The sequence below is a fragment of the Cebus imitator genome, unplaced genomic scaffold (genome assembly GCF_001604975.1).
Source record: "Cebus imitator isolate Cc_AM_T3 unplaced genomic scaffold, Cebus_imitator-1.0 Scaffold42, whole genome shotgun sequence".
NCBI lineage: Eukaryota > Metazoa > Chordata > Mammalia > Primates > Cebidae > Cebus > Cebus imitator.
Genome location: NW_016107357.1, coordinates 17,638,452 through 17,657,413, shown reverse-complemented (window position 1 = coordinate 17,657,413; position 18,962 = coordinate 17,638,452). Strand labels below are relative to the sequence as shown.

Genomic DNA, 18,962 nt, shown 5'->3' with positions numbered 1-18,962 from the left:
CTTCCACAATTAAAGTTGTGTAGGTGATAAGATGATGTCTTCAAATTTAATTAATTATGTAATACAGTGCAGATTCATTCAGGCATAACCATACAAACACCAGCCATCTCACTGTTTGCAGGTGTCTCATTCTGTGAAAATGAGTTGGATTAATTTCATCTAAATTGATTTGAAATGACAAGAGCTAAATTAATTACTCAGTATCAGTTTGAACAAATCAAGCTGAAATCAACTCAGTAACATTGAAACTGTCCTTATAAAATTAATAAAATTAAATTGCTAGGTTTTCAATAAAAGCATACCCTTTGAGTAGAAGCATGGCTAAGCATTAACCAGCTTGCCCTGTAGCCCACTTCCTTAAAGGTACTTACTCCTTAAAAATCAGGTACCCCCTGTCACAAGGTTGTTATTTCTATGGATAACATCCTTAACATTAAGAAGCCACATGTTTTCCGTGCTGAGATACTTTCCAGATCCTGTATTATTCCACTGATATCAGCCAGGCTGAAGACCCCCTCTAAAGAACTTACTCAACATAAAAATACAGTTTATGATCTCGTCCCCAATGCCCTAAGTAATCAGCAGCCCCCAGCTCCTCAGCCCTCTATGTACCAAAATTCCCTTAAAAATCCTAGTCCCATATTCCTCCAAAAAGAGGATTTGAGGTTCCCTCCCACCTCCTCGTTTGGGTGTCATTCTATTATTAAGCTCTTTCTCTGCTGCAACTCCCACTGCTTCTGTGTACTGGCCTGTTATCATTCAATGACAAGGAAGCTGGTGATCCTCTACCAACATCCTTGGCTCACCTTTCCCAGGCTCTGTTTAAAACACATAAATTCTAGTCATATAAGTATATGAGAATGATGTTCCAGGAAGTTGGGTTCCAAGCTAAGAAATCTGTTATTTAAAAAATAATGAAGTATAATAAAAACGAGAAACTCCAAGCAGACTCAGACTGAGACATTCAGCATCTTGGAATTCTTGCCAGGAATTATACTAGCATGAAATTTCTATGCAGTTCCAAGAATATAAAAAATGTAGAGATAATTATGCAATTAATAATAGCTACATCCCTTTTTAAGGGTCCTCTTTGTGTTAGGTTATAATTCGCATCATGAAATAAGTATTATTATCCCCATTTTAGAAATGAGTAACTAGTGAATCAGAACACTGAATGACATATCTTAAGCCAGAAACTATTAAAAGCTCTATCTGCTTAGCCTAAAATTCATACCATACTGTCTCCCTCAAGGTCATATCAGCCTGCCTCCCAGTTATTTTCTTTTTATTTCCCTGTCCATTTGTGGCAAAATTTGTGATGATAAAATAAACCTAAAGTGACAGAGAGCCTGCTCTAAAAAAGCACACACACAGAGAGAGAGAATGGAGTCATGAACACCCTCCACTCAATGACTTTGTCTTAAAGGCCATTTTAGAAGCTTGTAGTCTCATATGAGCTCCTCTGGGGAGGTACTAGCAGGAGCAAAAGTGCCAGAAGGCAATAATATTGTTATCCTTTCTGGATGGACGTGTTGTCGATGTATTTGGATGTAGAGGGCTTTCATTTGCTGACTGCAGACAAGTCACCATTTCCACAGGAGATATATTTTCTGGTTGAAAAATCTTGACGGTAGAGTTATATATGGTGTAATTAAACAACTAGGTCAGGGTATGTATCTTAGGATATGAGGCCTAGGAATGTTCTATGGAATTGAAACTAGAGCTGTATTTGTTAGATATGACTCTGACTTAACAGCAGGTGATCAGGAGGTACTCCAGGGCCCTATTAAGCCTTGTAGACTATAAACTTATAGCTGAAGCTAATGGAACACAAAAAAACAGTAGCCAAAAATTCCATCTCAACCTATAATTTGACTCTGAAGGGGTCTATAGGTAGTAAAAACAAATCAAAGAATATTTTTGGAAGATAACTCTAGCAGCTGGGTACCTGATAAGATACAGCCATGATGTAACACTTTTTTATGTTGAAGGATCAATTCAGGATACATAAAAATATTTATAAGCTGCACTGCATTTTTTTAAAGAAATTATACGCACCTCCCCCCATGATCAAGTGAGAAGGTTGGCAAATCTTCTCCCTAAAAAGCCAGCTGGATAAAATTGACAAAAATAACATTTTCAGAGCTGTGAGAATTAGCCAAAGGCATATAAAAATATAAGAAACTTTTATCTTTTTCGCAACGGGTTTGCCGCCAGAACATAGGTGTCGTGAAAACTACCCCTAAAAGCCAAAATGGGAAAGGAAAAGACTCATATCAACATTGTCGTCATTGGACATGTAGATTCGGGCAAGTCCACCACTACTGGCCATCTAATCTACAAATGCGGTGGCATCGACAAAAGAACCATTGAAAAATTTGAAAAGGAGGCTGCTGAGATGGGAAAGGGCTCCTTCAAGTATGCCTGGGTCTTGGATAAACTGAAAGCAGAGCGTGAACGTGGTATCACCATTGATATCTCCTTGTGGAAATTTGAGACCAGCAAGTACTACATGACTATCATTGATGCCCCAGGACACAGAGACTTCATCAAAAACATGATTACAGGGACATCTCAGGCTGACTGTGCTGTCCTGATTGTCGCTGCTGGTGTTGGTGAATTTGAAGCTGGTATCTCCAAGAACGGGCAGACCCGAGAGCATGCCCTCCTGGCTTACACACTAGGTGTGAAACAACTAATTGTTGGTGTTAACAAAATGGATTCCACTGAGCCACCCTACAGCCAGAAGAGATACGAGGAAATCGTTAAGGAAGTCAGCACTTACATTAAGAAAATTGGCTACAACCCCGACACAGTAGCATTTGTGCCAATTTCTGGTTGGAATGGTGACAACATGCTGGAGCCAAGTGCTAACATGCCTTGGTTCAAGGGTTGGAAAGTCACCCGTAAGGATGGCAACGCCAGTGGAACCACGCTGCTTGAGGCTCTGGACTGCATCCTACCACCAACTCGTCCAACTGACAAGCCCTTGCGCCTGCCTCTCCAGGATGTCTATAAAATTGGTGGTATTGGTACTGTTCCTGTTGGCCGAGTGGAGACTGGTGTTCTCAAACCTGGTATGGTGGTCACCTTTGCTCCAGTCAACGTTACAACTGAAGTGAAATCTGTTGAAATGCACCATGAAGCTTTGAGTGAAGCTCTTCCTGGGGACAATGTGGGCTTCAATGTCAAGAATGTGTCTGTCAAGGATGTTCGTCGTGGCAACGTTGCTGGTGACAGCAAGAACGACCCACCAATGGAAGCAGCTGGCTTCACTGCTCAGGTGATTATCCTGATAACCATCCAGGCCAAATCAGTGCTGGCTATGCCCCTGTACTAGATTGCCACACGGCTCACATTGCCTGCAAGTTTGCTGAGCTGAAGGAAAAGATTGATCGCCGTTCTGGTAAAAAGCTGGAAGATGGCCCTAAATTCTTGAAGTCTGGTGATGCTGCCATTGTTGATATGGTTCCTGGCAAGCCCATGTGTGTTGAGAGCTTCTCAGACTATCCACCTCTCGGTCGCTTTGCTGTTCGTGACATGAGACAGACAGTTGCTGTGGGTGTCATCAAAGCAGTAGACAAGAAGGCTGCTGGAGCTGGCAAGGTCACCAAGTCTGCCCAGAAAGCTCAGAAGGCTAAATGAATATTATCCCTAATACCTGCCACCTCAGTCTTAATCAGTGGTGGAGGAAGAACGGTCTCAGAACTGTTTATTTCAATTGGCCATTTAAGTTTAGTAGTAAAAGACTGGTCAATGATAACAATGCATCGTAAAACCTTCAGAAGGAAAGGAGAATGTTTTGTGGACCACTTTGGTTTTCTTTTTTGCTTGTGGCAGTTTTAAGTTATTAGTTTTTAAAATCAGTACTTTTTAATGGAAACGACCAAAAATTTGTCACAGAATTTTGAGACCCATTAAAAAAGTTTAATGAGAAAAAAAAAAAAAAGAAACTTTTATGCTTAAAAACTGATGAAATTTGGGTAAGAACAGTAAATCTGTGGTGTTCTTCCCTGGGGCTACTCCCATCTCCCCACAGTGCAGCTAATGTGGAGGTTCTATCATGGCACAGCATGGGCTAGCTGTGAAAAGCAGAAGCTGTGCCACCTTGTCAAAGAGGCCTCACTTGATTTGGAGCAGATGCCAATGAACACTGCACCATCTATGAAAGTGACACATCCCAGGGAGGTCCAACAGATCTGCTAGCACACACCTGGTGACCCTCTACCAGCTCTAACTCAGTATATTTTTGACTAAAGTTGCACAGGTACAAGAAAGACATCTAAAAAGCAGCAGGAAGTAAATCTTGGGTAAACTTGAAAATGACCCGAACTTCTTATACACTTCCCTATCCACACACAGGTCCACTGGTAGAGGACTAAAAACTTTCTCCTGAAAATGTCTGAGCACAACCTCTGTACCATCTGTGCCTAAACTCTAAGATATGAAGCAACAGGGAAGTCCCTAGAAAGCTAGTCTTAACATAAAAGCAAGAATGTTTTTTTTTAAACATTAAGCAATAACGTTATTGGCCACACATCAAGGAGAGACATTTCACAGACTCAGGCTAGGCAATTTACTAAACAAAGAAAAAGTAAAACTCCGCAGCAACAACCTTCAGTAGAGACATAAAAGAAATCAGGGTTATATTATCTAAAATGTCCAGTTATAACAAAACATTATGACACAGACAATAAAAACCCAGGAAAACAGTCATCAGAAATTCTCTAGGTTTCTTGACAAAGGCATTTAACAGGCAAAGACTTCAAGGCAGCGATTATAAATATTTTTAAAGAACTAAAGAAAAGCATGCTTAAAAAATTAAAGTATGGAAACAACAAATCAACAAATAGACATTATCAAAAAGGATGTAAACATTACAAAAATAAACCAAATGGAAATTTTTTATTTGAATACAATAACTAAAATGATATATACAAAGGTTAGATTTCAGATTGAAGAAGAATCAGAGCTAGATTAACAGAAATTATTCAATCTGAAGTACACAGAAAAAAAAAAATCATTGACAAAAAAATGCACAGAGCCTCAGAAACCTGTGGGATAACGTCAAGTGGATCAATATATGTGTAATATGAACTCAGAAGAATAGGAGAGAAAAATGCGGTTAGAAAAAATGCATTTAAAGAAATAATGAACGGCTCCAAACTTCCAAAATGTGATGAAAATATCAGCTTACACATCTGAGTAGCACAACAAACCTCAAGTAGGATAAACAAAGATATCCACACCAGACACACTGCAGTCACACTGTTTGCATGACAAAGACAAAAATAGAAGCATTGAAAGCAGTAAAAGAAAAATAATACACATCCCATCAAATGGAGCATCAGTATGATTAACGGCTGACTTTTCATCTGAAAAAAGGGAAGACAGAAGGCAGTGAGATGACAGTCAAAAAATCAAAAGAAAAAAATCTTTTAATCAAGAATCTCATATCTCATCTTTCAAAGGATGAAGACAAAATAGGCATTTTCTGATAAAGACTGAGAATTCATTCCTAGCAGAGTGAAATACAAAAAGAAGTTCTTAAGGAGCTTCCTTCAAATCTAAAGAAAGAAATGAAAAATATCGGAAATTGAGAATCTGTGGATTAATATAAAAGACTCTAAAATTTTATTTCTTAACATCTTTAAAAGATATAAAAATGTATAAAGAAATATTTAAATAGTTATAATAGTATATTATTGGTTTAGGAACTTGTTTGTATGATGTATGGTTATATATATATATCACAAAGAGTACAAAGAAAGGAAAAAGGAATGAAGCTATGTTGGAGCAGGTTTTCTATTACTGGAATTAAATTAGTATTATTCTGAAGTAGAAGTTACAATGAGGTTAAGATGAATTAAAATTATGCATATTGCAGTCCCCTAGTATATAAGAATTAAGAGCATAACTCAAAAACTACATAGTAAAAAAAAATCAACAGAGGTTTCAAAATGGCATATTACGTTGCACAAAAGAAAGCAATAATGGGGGAATGGAGGAACGAAAAATACAGCAGGCATATGAAAAACCAACACGGCAAATGCAAACCCAATTGTATCCATATCACACAAAATATGTAGGTTTTAAACACTCTATCAAAATGTAGAGGTTGCCAGGATAAAAAAAAATATGATCTAACTCTATGCTCGTTATAATAGACACATCATAAATTAAAAACCGCAAATAGGTTGAATGTAAAAGAACATAAAAAATATGTATCACATAAATATTAACCACAAGAGAGATGAAATAGCTACACTCAGTCACAGAAAATAGATTTTTAGACAAGAACTGTTACTATTGAAAGTACAATTAGATCAAAAAACAAAGGAAGAAAGGGAAAGAAAGAGAGAGATGAAAGGCATCCAGATTGGAAAAGAAGCAAAACTGTATTTCCAAATGCCACGATTGTGTACATCGGAAATACCAAGTAACCTGCCAAAAATCTACTGGTCCTAATAAATGAGTGAAGGAGGGTTGCCAAGATATAGATCAATACATAAAAATCAACTATTCCATATACTAATAAAAACATCTGAAAAACGGAATTAGAAAAACAAGGACACTCATAATAGCATCAGTAAGAAAATAAATTCAGTCTTCTTTAAATAATCAATCATTAAATAACTGCAACTACGTACAAACTTTTGTAGCATTTCCTGATCAGGATGGTTAAACTCTTTGGCTAAAACTGAGAAGAACTGTAACCAACAATGTTGATGTGCCTTTCAACAGATCTTACCATGAAGTGAAGACACTTCTGAGGTAGAGTTACTTGGCTTTGCTTTGACTAGCTAGTCAAACAATGCAAAATGTTGTTTGCTTTTTGCCTGTATGCAGTGTTTCTTTGAACTGGAAGTTTTGCATTTTAAATGAGATGGATAACACTGATTTCAGCTCAAAAAATAAATAAATACTCCTTGGTCCACTTCCATTTACTCTGAAGCAAAATCATTAGCCTTTTGTGGGGGTGGAGAGGCAGGGTTCTTTCCAATAGTCATGGAAATGATCTAAATTTAGAAAATGCCTACCACTCCTCTGTAAGAAACACCGAAACGCCCTCACTCTACCAGTTGGGGCTGCAGTTTCTCTCTGGCACGATGCATTGGTTAATGGTTATTGGTCATCCAGGAAGTCCACACAGACAATACCAGGACCATAAAAAATAGAAGCAAGGTGATCAGATCTCTGTCTCTTATAATAATAGTCCCAGGAAAAGGTAAGTAAAATGAACAGCTTTAAAAAATAAATTAATAGAGCTAAGAAGAACCCAAACCAGGGTAAAAATGAAATGTGATGTAGAGTATTCAAGGGAACGGAAAAAAGGGATGTGAAAACTAACTGGACACCGAGGGTAAAGGAGGAACTGGAGATTAATCCATAGTTTTAAACCTGAAATACTGCACAGATGGTGCTGCCATCAGCTGACGTAAGGAACACAGGAGGAGAAGCAAATTTGAGCAGGAAGATAATACATCTGCTGAGAACACACAGAGTAAGTAGGTCAAACAGGGTGAGGAAGTCAAAGCCTTTGGCACTGATAAGACATCACCAGAGATATTTAAGACACCAATTTTAGTAGAAGGGGAAGAATCTATTTCAAAACTGCTTTAAAAGATTGGGTTTTCCATATAACAATAACAGATGTAGAATGACAATTTAAGAAACTGACTACTGCAAATGGAAGTATAAAAGTATCTAGAAAGGCAAGAAATGACGTAAGGTGTTAATATACTCACATATATTTTTAATTAAAGCATCGATGTCCTAAAGAAGAAGCTGTAATATCCACATCTGATATTGGAAACCAAGCAGAAACTCTTTAAACTCTGACATGAAAGGGAATTTTAAACTCGGTTTCTCAATGTCATTTCTAAAATCAGCTTTTATTTTACTGGGTCACATTCCTAATCTTCACACCTGTCTTCTCTGTCTTCCTAAACGTCGTCTCTCTAACCCCCATCTCTTCATCTCTAGTCCCTTCTACTTATTACCACCAAATTAGACTTTCCTCAATATCACTTTAGACTTGTCAGAGATTTACAAAAAAAATCCCATTGTTTAAAAATTTAAGTCCAAACTCCCTATCTGGTATCTTGAATTTTTGATATAAAGTTTGGACATAATGGTTACTATTAGCTACATTACATGACTCTAGTATTCACAAACACATTTTCATTTCTCACATTTGTCTTTGTCCAATTTCTACCATCCCTCAATCCAAGCTCAAATACTGTCTCATCCATGAAGCATTCCTTGATGACTCAAACTGCCTTGTATTACATATATTATGACAACATACTTTCCACCTGACTTTATAAGCTACTGGGACTTTGCTATCCTCCACAAGGGCTACTCATTATGCCTTTTGTTAAATATTCTTCATTGTTGCATGTGTATCCTGTTCAAAGTGTATTACAGAAAAACCCAATTTTAGTGATACGACAACACTTATCATCTCACTGCAAATGGACAACCAAAAAATATTTGTAAATAAGCCCTAAGAAATGTTTGTAAATTGAATTATTTAAAAATATTAACATGTATTTAAACAAGGTAGATATGATTTTTCAAGGGTAGATTGTTAAAATAATGTAAAAACTTGATGGTGGTCTAAAAATTATGATTTATGCTGGTTTAAAAAAAATCACAATATCTTCAGAATCAAACATTAAAGTGTCAGAACTATCGGCACAGAATTTATCTGCATTATTCCAGAATGCTGCATTGTAGAAATAATACACCCAGTTCATTCACACATAGGTAGAAGCTTGGAGTTGAGGCATGGTTAGAAATTGGACAAAAGACAAAGATGAGAAAGAAAATACACATGTACTCATCTTGTTCATTCACATGTAGGTCACTAACATGAAAGGCAAAAAAAGATTCTATTGGATCTTTACAGGAGTCAAATTCTTTGGTGAAAAATTACATACATCTAAATATTTTTATGGCAAATACCTCAATAGAGCCATATGGTTTCCGTTAGTTTTGATCCTCATAAAGAGATTTAATATTAATAGTATAATCCATCATTAAAATAACCATCCTTCTCTTTCCTCCAAGCTAATCCCAGTTTATGTTAATTTCATTGTGCCACAGTTTATGTTTATGGCCATAGTGGTTAAAGAAGGAATCTAGTAAATGTTTGGTGCCTGCTGAAGCACATTTTTGTTAAACCAGTCTCATTTCCTGAAGAAACCAAAATAAATATGTGACAGAGCACCAGGACATGAAGATAAGTGAGGAGCAAGCACAATATAATGTATCAGGGACTTCAAGAAAACCTTCATCTCTCTTCAAAAGAACATTCTGATCTTTAAGCATTTAACTGCTCAACCATCTTCAGTTTATGATATACCTGTAATACTAACCACCTTAAACAGCTCCTGCTGAATTGATACATGCTCAATTAAATGAACCATTTCTTTGCCATAGCATATACAAATTCAGATTAGCAACCTGGGTACCTGGAAGGCTAGTACCACTTTTTAACCCATATTATTTTAAACCTTTAGCTATAAACATGTTTTAAAAGAGAGCTCCTTCCTAAGTTTTATTTTCAAGCCTGCCTAAATGAGTTGTGTGAAAGTATTTTTGCCTTTGAAATTCATGTTGAAACACAAAACTTTTTTTTTTTGCTGAGTAGTCACGTTTCTAAATTTGATTCTGCCATCAAGTTATTCATGTAATCTTTCAAAAAAAAATGAATATGTTGAATACTAGGATCTGGTCCAGAAACTCATGGAAATCAGCAAAATGACAGATAGCCAGAGGGTGAATGAGTGAGTAAATAAATAAGTCAATAAATAAAAAACAGGATGCTATAAAACACCTAAGGTTAATTTCAGTAACCTCTAGCAAAAGCATTTTCATTAAGTTAGAAACCAGAGTAGAGATAATGGTTTCCAAATTTCTTTTTCTACATACCCAGTGTTATTTTCCTAACATTGCTGTAACAAGTTACCATGAACAGTGGCTTAAAACAACGTACATTTTTTCTCTAACAGTTCTAGACATTGTAAGTCTGAAATCAGTGTAATTAGGCTAAAGCAAAAATATGAGCAAGGTTGATTCTTTCTGGAAGCTGTCCAGGAAGAATGTGTTTCCTTGCTGTTTTCAGTTTCTAATGGCCGCCTACATTCCTTGGCATGCAGCCCCTTCCTCCATCATGAAAGTGCATCACTCCAACCTCTACTCCAGCCATCACATCCCCTTCTCCTCTTCTGCAGTCAAATCTCACTCTGTTTCTCCATTATAAGGACACTTGTGATTACATTTAGAGCTTACCTAGATAATCCAGGAAAATCTCCCCAAAATCCTTAATCACCAAATCCCTTCCGTCATATCATGCAACATTCATAGGTTCCCTGAATTAGAAACTGGGTATCTTTGAGGACAATTCAGCCTGCAACATACTCCATAAGCAAATATCTGAACACACATTTGCAAAAAGGAGCATATTAATAATTTTAACCATATCTGTACTTCAATACTTACATATCTTGTTTTAAAAATTAAAATTAAAAATAAGAAAATAATTTTATCTATATTGTATATTTTAATAAAACATAATATTTTGCTTGAGTTACGAATGCTATGCAACTGAATATGCTTCATATCTTCTATTAAATATCTTATATTAAAACTTTGTGATTCAATAATATAAAGAACTGGTTTCAACTTCAGTCTGTCTCAGTGTTTTGTTTTAATGGTCTTCAAGGCCAAAAAAGAAACGTTACAAAAATGCACAGACACAAATGGAAAATGATTCTTATTTTTCATTTTAATCCACCAATTATGAAAAGACTTCGTTGCAATTCAGTTAGTAAATTCCAATTTTCCCTATTGACACCAAGTTCTTAGAAACTAATCACATAACATTTCACTTTCATATTTCTAAGAACTGAATTCAAATCTCACCCAAGGTCTTTATTTGAAAGATTAGGAACTTCTGCTTTCAGGTTTATAATCTCCCTATGTCACAGATTTTATACATGATGTGTTTACATCATTTTCAGTGACATATTTGTATAATGAGAAAACATATCCAAACATCCATTTCAAAATATTCTCTCCAAGGTAGGTTACCAGAAAGCAGATAGTCTTTCCTTGTTAAAAATGTCATCTTCACCCTGAAAATATCTCCAAGGGAGTATGCTATAAAAAGCTCCAGATTATTACTGCAAATGTGGAACACTTAACTTTTTGTAAAATTAATCATATTAAGTACTTGGCCACAAGATTACAAGAAGACAGTCCATGGTAAAGTCATTGCACATCTCATTATAAAATACTATTCAGATTTTATATTCTCGTTCTCAGTCCATGGTAAAGTCATTGCACATCTCATTATAAAATACTATTCAGATTTTATATTCCGGTTCTAACATCTCTGCTGCAACAGCTTGCCTGTTAAATAATGAATTCCATGGAAGAAGTTAGTTTTGTGAATTTACCTGGGGATTGTTATTTTATTTCCTGCCAAGCAGCCAACTCCATTAGTGGTTATGTTTACCTGTTTCTCTTTATGAGCACCCTTCATGAACACCTCCCCCAAATCCTAGCTTTTACCAAAGAACTTGTTCACTACTCACAATCTATTGTCTCTATAATTTTTCCTTCATAAAAAGTAGCTCTTCAAGATTTTCATTCTTGAAACACAATCAATGCAATTCTGTAGTCAATCTCCCAGTACTGAGTAATTTTCCTAATACTTCTTTCACATATTGAGCAATGTTGTCCACATGTTTCTTAAGAATATTTACTGGCATAGAACTGCAATATAGCATGTGATACTATGGTTTCCCAGTATTATTTCAGCCACTTCTATGATAAGAATAAGTGTTTTCTCAAATGACTATGGCTTTTTATCTTCCACTATTAAAGAAGACACAAAAGACAGTTCTAAAGGCATTTTTCAGTCCGGACATGGTGGCTCACGCCTGTAATCCCAACATTTTGGGAAGCAGAGGCAGGTGGGTTACTTGAGCCCAGGAGTTTGAGACTAGACTGGGCAACATGGCAAAACCCCATCTGCACACAAAAAAAGAAAAATAGCCAGGTGTGGTGGTACACACCTGTAGTCCCACTTACTCAGGAGGCTGAAGTGGAAGGATCGCTGGAGCCCAGGAGGCAGAGGTTGCCGTGAGCCAAGATCTTGCCACTGCACTCTGGCCTGGGCCACAGAGTGAGATCTAGACTTAAAAACTACATATTTTTCAGGGACATTGCAAATCATATCATACTCAAACTTTGTGTTCTAAATGTTTAGTTTTTAAATGTCTCACTGTAATGACTCCACACTCTCATTAGTTTATAGCTGAAGGTACAATAGACCCCATAAGATTTGTAATTAACAATAATGTAAATTCACATATACCTTTCTGATAGGCTTGGATGTTTTCGATTTCATAGTGTAACTGACAAAGTAGTTGTGCTAGAAAATGAAGAAATATCAGCTTTTATTTTTTTCCCACTTGTGCTTACATAACTAGCATAATTTTCAGCTTGCGTGTCTCTGCAGAAACTCTTAAAGCCAACTATTTTTTGAGTGAATTCAGACAGAACCAGATTATTTAATAATAATATAATCAATAATGATAATGCTGACACTCAGCTAGTGCCTACACTGCCTGTTATTGTTTTAAGCATTCGACACTTGGTAACTCCAATTCATCAGGAAGCTTACATAGGATAGATACCTACTAAATAAACCAAATTGATATTTTGTCATGACACGCTCAAATCAAGGAAACCCTAATTGTGAAATTCCCATTAACAAAATATCTTGCATAACTTAGACAACAAATTATGGTGATGTGTAACCAAATGTCATTCAGACCAACTGAGGGAAAGACAGTCAAGTTGTGCAGTAAATATTAATGAAATTGTGTTTCTTTCTTACCTATTTTTTGGATAAAAATAATATATAAAGAGAAATTACATTACTGTAAACCAAAAAGTATCTGAGACAAGTCTCAATCAATTTAGAAGTTTATTTTGCTAAGGTTAAAGACACACCCAGAAGAAAATGTCACAGAATCACAGAAACAGTCTGTGGTGTGTGCCTTTCTCCAAAGCTAAATTTGAGGGCTTCAGTATTTAAAGGGTAAAGTGGGCTGGAGGGGAAAAGAGGGAGGGTGTGGTAATCCACAAGATGCAAAAGAAAAGGATCAAGTAGATAATAGTCAATTACGCATGTTCATGGGTAAATCAGCACTTTACATAGGACAGGTGAGCATAGAGTAGCTACCTGTGGAGATATTTAAACTTTTATCTGTAGCTATCTGCTCAGGAACAAAAGGAAAGGCAGCTCCTCGCATGACACAGCTTTTAGTTTAATTTTTTCATTTTGGCAGAGTGAAGTGGGATCCCAAGTTCTTATTTTCCTTTCACATTATTTTCCCACACCCCACCAAAGTGCTTTGTGCCTACCAAAGTGGTAGATACCACTACAGTAATATAGATAGTAGTCATCCATCATCCTAAACATCGCAACAGAATAATGATATTGTCCTGATCCAGACCTCAAGGGAGGGTTCTTGGATCTCGTGCAAGAAAGAATTCAAGGTGAGTCCACAGTGCAAAGCAAAAGCAAGTTTATTGAGAACGTACAGTGGTGAAAAGGCAGCTACTCCATAGACAGAGTAGGATGTTCCTGAAAGTAAGAGGAGGAGTGCATCCACCCTGGGTAAAATGCTTGTACAGATGGTGAGATGTATTCTGCTGCAAGGGTGGGTGATAACGGATTAATTTTCTTAATTACTATAGTTTGCAAGAATCGATAACTTTAAAGCAAAATTAGGAGTGTCTTTGTTCTTCAGATATCGGGATATCTCAACACTCCCAAGTCTGGGTCTGTTTAGTAAACATTATTAATTTGTTCCCTTAACCATAAACATCCAGAGGCTAGGAATGCCTAACTTTCTGTTAGATAAATATTTAAAATTATTGCCAACGTCATCACCCTACTGTTGTCTCAAATTTTATTCCTCTTGTTTTTGAGTTTGGTCATTTTTTCATGTTTATTAGCCATCTGTATTTTTAAATTTCTTGTTTATGTCCAATTTTGAGGGTAGGAGGAGGATTTAGTCTCGTCCTGATTTCGAAGGGCTCATTTACTATTTCGGGAAATAAGATTTGGATTGTCAACCATTATAGCTATTTTTCACACACTTTTTCACTTTGTTTTTTTTATAAGAATGTGAAGAGAAACCCCAAGTATCTCTTCAAAGAATCAGTATGTTCAGTTCTCTTATTCGTTATCTTTGTTTTATAAAGTTTAACTTCCTTGTAGTTTCAGTAAACAACCTCTTCCACCAGTTCTAATCAGTAGTTCACATCCATTCCCCTAGTCCCCTGCCCCATCCTGACTCATCCTGGTCACCTGCTCAAGCCCCTGCTTACCTGCTGTGACCTGCCTGTAACCATCCTTCCTGCCAAACTACCCACACTGCCACTCCTGCTCGCACCCCTGCTCCCTTTAAAATAGCCAATTAGAATTAGACTAGACTGTGCAGTCTAACCCTAGCTAATAGGGTTAGACCTTTAAAGGCTCCGTTTAAAATAGCCAATTGGAATTAGACTAGACTGTGTGGTCTAACCCTAGCCAATAGGAGAACGACACAGCAGTAGGGGCGGCCTCTGTCAGGCATAAGTACCCCTTCCCCTCCTTGTCCAGGTGTGCACTTGCCATTGTTCCATCTGTGAGCCACACCCTTCTATAGAAGTAAATTGCCTTTCTGAGGAAATTTATATTCAACTGCTACTTCTTTGGCGGCATCGAAAATTCTACTTACAACATTTTTGAGAATGCAGCCTAGCAAGTCTTGGCCTCATTTTCCTAGCCTTCACTCAAAATAGAGTCATTCTGGTTCAAACACCTCTGACAATATTATGCAAACTTTATTGCACAATATTGTTATTGTATACTTTGAAAAATATTAAGTACAGCTAGTGCTCAACTTACGACCACGACTGGTTCCGACAGGCCAGTCACACAATTTGGTTGTAAGTTGAGTAGGCTATATGTACAGTACTGTGAAATGATGTTATAAAAATCTTTAAGTCATATTTTATCATAATTTTCTTTCATTATTGTTATATAATTTTCTTTGTTCATTTTATGCCATTTGTATCATCTCTACACCATTTTGTTTCTTATTTTTACACATTCATCAGGTTTAAGTAAAACACTGCATTACCAGTACAACTGGTTTAATATTCGCAAAACATTGTGGTCGTAAAGTCGAATGGTCGTAAGTCGCATAGGTCGTAAGTCGATCAATACCTGTACAGCAAACTGAATGTTCATACTTGAAAGGCATCTATTAATAGCCCAAATTAACTCACAGATATGTAAAGCGACAATAAACTGGGTTTAGGCCTGGGAGCAACAGTTTTCAGGTTCTACATAAATATCATAAGGAATAGAACATACTCTAAGGGTTAAAGCACTGAATATTTCAGGAGCCCTGAAGTCTCACAGAATGCTAACGAATACGAAAAACAAAAACAAAACTCAAGTTAGCTTGATAAATAAAATAAATGACAAATTTCAAAAAGCAAATAAGCCAATGAATACACACAGAAGCTAAAATCATACTGAACGTATTTACGAAGGCAGTTATAGAATTATTGTAAAACTTCTACTTTGTACAATAACTTACAATAATGTGACTATCTCATCATTACACTATAAAAACCTAGACTAGCATTCCTTGTTCCTTTTCAGCTTAAGAACATTCTGTGAATTTACTACTGAGCAAAGTTTTTAGTTCATGCTAAGGACAATTTGACATGCTGTAGTTAGAAAGAACTGGATTAGAATCCTGGTTCTGCTACTCAGCAGCTAGGTGATGTGGAGTAAATCGCCTAAACTCTCTGAAGTTTAGAGTATTCCTCATGATGTAATAAGAGTAAATGAAAATAATGTATGCGTAATGCCTTAGCAGAGTCTCTGATACACCGTGTGCATGTAAAGAGTGGTAATGACATTACTATCCTAGAGCTTTTAGGTAGAAAAGAAAATATTAGCTGAAGTACAGCAGACAAAATGGGATCTTAGAATAGAGAACATAAAGTAGAGAAAATAAACTAAATATGACTCATCGAGGTATTACAATTTTCTTAGGAACAAGTTACTGAGAGTATTATAGTATAAATATAACCACAAGACTTAAAAACATCTTTCTACTAATTAAATTGTATATTTGTATTATAATGAATCATCATATTAGAGAAGAAAAGATAGAGTAGCAATGAAGAACTAAAACTCAGAAGGCCCAGATAAGGCTTGACTCTACCATTAAAAGCACTAATTTTTGTTGGGTTACCTAACCTTCCATGCCCAAGATTCTTCAAGATGAAACTGGAAGAGGGAAAATTACTTCTACTTTTCCTTCTAGCTCTCTTTGGTTACATCCTTAACAAATCTACTTCTGTGGTTTTTAATGCCACAAAGACAATTTAAACCATGAAAACTAAAACCCACATGAAAAAGCCAAAGCATTAAGAGAAAGATGTTTATCACATGTAAGAAAAGGTCAAATAATTATTTAAATGTCAATAATATAAAGTGCAACCAAGAGAACAATGTTGACTGCTTATTTTCCGTTCTCAATTTCCAAAGAAATCAATTTAAATGTCCTCAAAATTTTGGGATGTGCATAAGTGAAACTTGCTATCATAAAAAAGATTAAATGATAGAATACTTCATAGACTTAGCATACACAAATAGCTTTTTAAATAGTATTTTTAAATAGTGCCAGATTACTGTCATTGATTGCTAAGTCATTGCCCAACCCAAGGATAAAAACACATGAAATCACATAATTTGATGTTTAATAGGCACATGAATTACCCTTAGGCCAGACACAGTAAAATTTACATTTTGAGACTGAATACAAGACTTCATTGGGTTAATTTTTAGCATGGTAAACAGAGAGTCAGAAAATTATTAAATGGCATTTAATCCTATCAGCTACCTATATGATTATTTAATAATCTAGTCCTAGTAATTTATTTCTCTTTTCAGCTTGTGAGTCAATCATTTCCTTATCTATACAGAAGCTCCTCTGCTTATTAATGCAGCACTAGTAAAATTATAGTTAAGACACAATTTTCCATTTATTGCTAACATTTCTGTAGGCTATGGCCAGAGTCTGCAGACAGCCCAGACCAACATCTTCTAGGCCCTCATGGCTTTATTGAAAGGTATCATATATTCCAAAGTATGTATGTAAATAAATGCATATTTTAAATAAAATTAACACCCATGAATTCAACAACTAGGTTGAAGAATACGATAATATGAGTAATTTTGGAGTTTTCTGTGTGTCTCCACAACATTTCCCTGTTTTGTTTCATTTTTTATAATTTTACTACAAATTTACATGGACTTACACAATATGTTATTGAAATGTGTTGGCCTGTAATATCAGCACTTTGGGAGGCTGAGGCTGGCAGATCAATTGAGCACAGGAGTTCAAGACCAGCCCAGGCAGCACAGTGAAACCCTATCTCTACAAAAAATACACAAATTAGCCCAGCGTGGTGGCGCATGCCTGTAGTTCCAGATACTTGGGAAGCTGAGGTGGGAGGACCACTTGAGCCTGGGAGGTCAAGGCTGCAGTAAGCAGTGATTGTGCCACTGCACTCCAGCCTGGGTGACAGAGTGAGACCCTGTCTCAAAAATAAAATATTCTTGAGTCTTGCCCTTTATATAACTGGAAACATAAAATATGTATTATAAAGTATATATTCTGTACTTTTTTTTAGTGATGCAATATTATATTTTTGAGATTAATCGATGTGGATACGGACTCCTGCGGTCATTCATTTTTATTGCTCAGAATCTTTCTATTTTATGACTGTAGCTCAGCTTCTTCTCCAGTCTGCTATTTCCAATTCTTTCTCTCATCAATATTCCAACATATATTCTTATGTATGTTTCCTTGTGCACATGTGCAAAAGTCTTACTAGAATATATCCTAAATTACATTATATTTTGGTTTGCTTCTATAATAAATTACATAGATTAGCATATCATGTAATTTAGGATTTTCCAATATTATATATTATTATACATAATAATATCCTAAGAGAAAATCCTAAATTACATGATATGCTAATCTTCAAGTTTACCAAATAGTTACAGTTGGCCAAAGTGCTTATACCATCAGAAGTCAGTGAAAGTGCCTACTTCTCCACATTCCAAGCTGTGAAATGATATTTCGTTGTACTTTTAATTATTATTTTTTGAGACGGAGTCTCATTCTGTCGCGCAGACTGGAATGTAGTGATTAGATCTTGGGTCACTGCAACCTTCGCCTCCCAGGTTCAAGCAATTCTCCTGCCTCAGCCTACTGAGTAGCTGGGACTACAGGCACACACCGCCATACCCAGATAACTTTTCTGTATTTTAGTAGAGACAGGATTTCAATGTGTCACCCAGACTGGTCTTGAACTCCTGAGCTCAGGCAATCCGCCTGCCTTGGCCTCCCAAAGTGCTAGAATTACTGTCCTGAGCCACCGTGCCTGGTCTGCTTTTAATTTTCATTTCTACAACTGATAATAAGGCTGATGATGTTTTCATATTATAATGGAGCATCTGTCTTTTTTCTTCTGTGAAATGCATCTCTTATTTTTTTCTATTTGGTTATCACTTTTGTATTGATTGACCGCAATACTTTACGTATTCTGGATATTTTCAGGTCTTAAATTTTATGTTTTGCTAATTAACAAACCAAATTTAAAAAACTGAGTTTTTCTCTGCTAGTCTGTACTTTTTGCTTTATTGTTGAAATGACATTCATATAATATTCATGGATCTTTCATTGATGAAATAATCCTCCTTTCTACCTATATATAAGAATAAAACACATATAAATAAATTGCCTTTATTTTGAAAACTTGATCTCATGTTCCTCACACTCAGAAACGGAAGATGG

At 36.1% G+C, this 18,962-nt stretch overlaps 1 protein-coding gene and 1 pseudogene across 2 annotated transcripts in view; one reads left to right on the top strand and one right to left on the bottom strand.

Moving 5' to 3' along the window:
• RYR2 (ryanodine receptor 2) overlaps window positions 1-18,962 on the bottom strand; it is a 787,527-nt gene that overhangs the window by 508,110 nt on the left and 260,455 nt on the right. The window lies entirely within an intron of this gene.
• LOC108302864 lies at window positions 2,188-3,949 on the top strand (annotated as a pseudogene). Its single transcript, XR_001824554.2, has one exon. The product of XR_001824554.2 is annotated as an elongation factor 1-alpha 1-like (transcript).